The 3,481-nt window shown below is 30.0% G+C and overlaps 1 protein-coding gene and 1 long non-coding RNA gene across 2 annotated transcripts in view; both read left to right on the forward strand.

Moving 5' to 3' along the window:
* The window catches only part of LOC107609231 (glucan 1,3-beta-glucosidase), a 9,295-nt gene that overhangs the window by 3,598 nt on the left and 2,216 nt on the right, over nucleotides 1–3,481 (forward strand). The window lies entirely within an intron of this gene.
* LOC110264224 lies at nucleotides 569–1,594 on the forward strand. The gene is made up of 2 exons (XR_002349958.1): nucleotides 569–959; nucleotides 1,044–1,594. It is a non-coding gene; the product is annotated as an uncharacterized LOC110264224 (long non-coding RNA).

Here is a 3,481-nt window from a genome sequence, read left to right on the forward strand (position 1 = left end):
TACTAGAAGCGATATACGTGTATATGAGGTGTGTTGACACTTGACACCCTTAAGATGGTGGAGACATTATGTATTCACAAAAAAATATTGAATTTGTCACTTTAATATTTTTTGCATACGAAAAAACAAAAGATTAAAAAAAACAGACTTCTTGCAAAATTATAAAATTAAATAATAAAATAAAATATCATTTCACAAATTATGAGATGCTTAAAAAAAATAATAAAATTGCTTTCAGAATGCAAAAAACAATATCCATAATTTCAAATCTTACTACAATTTTCATTTTGAAATATTACAACAAAAATATTTTCATATATAAATTTTTCACCCTATAATAATGCATGTGTATGTGGTGTCAATTTATAAAATAGAATAAATAGTTTTATGAATTCATTCACCCAAGAGTTAGTTGTATACTTTCAAAGCAATATGATGACTATCTATATTCTTTTACAATTTATTGAACAATAAAAAATAAATTAAATCTCAAAATAATTCTTGAATTTACAATTAAATTTAAAATTTTTTTGTAAATTTAAAATTCTCTAAATTTATTTCAGAAATTAACAATAGTCATTCTTAAAATATTTTTCGATGAATATTCGTAAAGTAAGTGATGAAATATTCGGAGAGAAGTTACGATAGATAACCAATGACTATATTACATGATAATTATAAGATTTTGACTCAATTCCGTTTTTATTATTGGTTCATAATTCTAGTTCCAATTTAAGGTCTAGAAAGTGTGATCCTTTATCTTTGCTAGCTCCATTAGATTGATCACCACTCTTTGTTCATAATCTCCATCCTACTATAGGATTTTTCCAAATTCACCTTCAGCTTAAGTTTCCTCTCTCTCTTCCTCTTCCTCTCCTCGAATTTCACCATAGCAAGTTCTCCTCTCCCCTCGACAGCACCACTTCCGTAGTAAACGACCAGTGTAGAAGCAGAAGAAGGTAGAGCAAACTGTCGAATTTTGAATCTTTTCTGATAAACCGTTTCAGATAATCGATGATTACACAGTTTTCGGCATTTCTCAGGTCATTGAAAGGGAAAGAAGGTAGCTTAGCAGCGAAGAAAAGGCCAATAACATGACATCGGCAGCCGATGGAAGAGGACTTGGGGCAGCGAAAACGAAAGTATATGTCTGGCAGTGAGGTCCAGAGCTCTCATTGAAGGGGTCAATTTTGGGAGTGATAAGGTGGCAACGAGTGGAGTGAAAATCGAAGACGGAGAAGAAGGAGAAAGACAAGGCATGAAACTCCGACTGTGAGAGAGTTATCATGTCGATTCAAGTCAGGGATTCTATGTTGAGAAATTGTTGTTGCTCCTGCAGTGGAGGCATTGACAGCTATAAGGTAGCTGCAGGGATTAAGAGAAGAAAAAAAAAACTTCATGAGAGATAGAGGTATAGTAACTCCAACGCATTAAACCTCTCTCAATACTCAAAACAACGTTGTTTTCGTTGTATTTGGAGGCTAGAAAGGAAACGACGATGTTTACAACTTCAGCGTGGTCTCTATCCAACTACGTTATTAATTTGTTATCGAAAAATATCTCAAGAATGATTGTTGGTAAATTCAGGAATAAATTTAAAATAATTTTAAATTAAAGGACTAGTTTAAAATTCGATTGCAAGTTTAGAGACTGACGATTGGATTTTTGATGGTATAGAATTTCACAAATGAATTCTCGTTACAAGTATAGTTTCTAAACCAATCACTAATCCTTTCATACAAAAAGTTGTTTGTCACTAGTACAAACCCCTAAAATTTATAAACCGAAGTATTGGACCTCGGGTCGTTCTCCCTAGGAATTACAATAAAGTGTCTTGTTATTGGTTATGAGTTATTTTGGGGTGTATGAAAAGTATGTTGATTCCCCTTCAATCCTTTGCTTAAATAGCATCAGAAATGAGTTGGATTGAGCCCACAAGGCTTCTAAAATTGCTGGCCACGTTTGCATTAAGTGGGTCATGTGCCACCATCGGCGCGTCCGCGTACCGTGCGCGTGCGCGCCCCTATACGCGATGCAACAATGGCAAATCTTATATCGTTTCGAAGCCCCGGATGTTAGCTTTCCAACCCAACTGGAACTGCATCAATTGGACCTCTGTAGCTCAAGTTATGGTCGTTTAAGTGCAAAGAGGTCGGCTTGACAGCTTTCCGGTTCTTTCATTTCTTCATGAGTTCTCCAACTTTTCATGCTTTCTTTCTTCATTCCCTTGATCCAATCTTTGCCTCCTAAACCTTAAATCACTTAACAAACATATCAAGGCATCTAATAGAATCAAGGTGAATTAAATTTAGCTATTTTGAGTCCTAAAAAGTATGTTTTCACATTCAAGCACAATTAAAGGAGAATATATAAAACCATGCTATTTCTTGAATAAATATGGGTAAAAGGTGATAAAATCCCCAAAAATCAATACAAGATAAACCTTACAAATGGGGTTTGTCAGAGACCACTTTAATATTTAACTCATAAAAAATCTCATAATTTCTATAACTCATAAAAAATTTCATAATTTTTACTCTAAGTTAAAGTTTTTTTTTTTAATTAACAAAAGGGAGCTACTTCAATAAAGACGTCTAAAACATCTTTTTTTAAAGATTTTTTTAGTAACTAAAATTTAAATAATTTTATTTTTATCAAAATTAGGCCAGACAAATTAATTTGACCGAAAAAATGGTGAATCAAAACTAAAATATATCTTAAAAAAATATTTTAAATGTATTTATCTAAATGGCTCTTTTAACAAAAACGACACACGCAAAATGTGTACATGTTAACTTTCTCTTTTTACATGTAATAATAATGGGTGAATAATTTTTTTAGATTATTAGTTTAAAATAATCTCGAAAAACTAGATATAAATTTAATTAATCTACAAAATTTCAAATGTCTTAAACTAATTTTTTTTCTTTTTTTTTTTTGGTATAAAAGAAACGTAAAAAATATGAGAAGGAAATGTCTTAAGCACTCTTAAGCTTGATTTAGTAAAGTTTTTTGAAAAGGTATTTGTACTTTTTAAAAGTTTAAGTTTCTCATTTTGTGTTTAGTAAATAACAAAAATAATGTGTTTGTACTTGTAACTTTTAAAAGATTAGGATACTTTTGAAAGCATCTAAGATAGAGTTTTTTTAAAATTGGCTTGTGCTTTTTAAAATTTAAAAGTCTAATATAACCTTATATGTTAACTAATTTTTAAATTTAATACTTATATTTATGTCTATTATAGTATTTTTATTTAAATCTTAAAAGCTATTTTACCAAACGTAATTATTATTGTTTGTATTTATTTAAAACTATTTTTAATTTGATTTATCAAACATAAATATTACAACTTTTAAAAAGTCATCTTTTAAAAATTAGCTTTTATGAACTACTTTTAAAAAATAAAAGATTTACCAAACTAAGCCTTAGTCTGCCAATAAACTTATAGAATGACAAAGAAAATAATACCATACTTACACCC

Source organism: Arachis ipaensis, chromosome B07, assembly GCF_000816755.2.
Source record: "Arachis ipaensis cultivar K30076 chromosome B07, Araip1.1, whole genome shotgun sequence".
Lineage (NCBI taxonomy): Eukaryota > Viridiplantae > Streptophyta > Magnoliopsida > Fabales > Fabaceae > Arachis > Arachis ipaensis.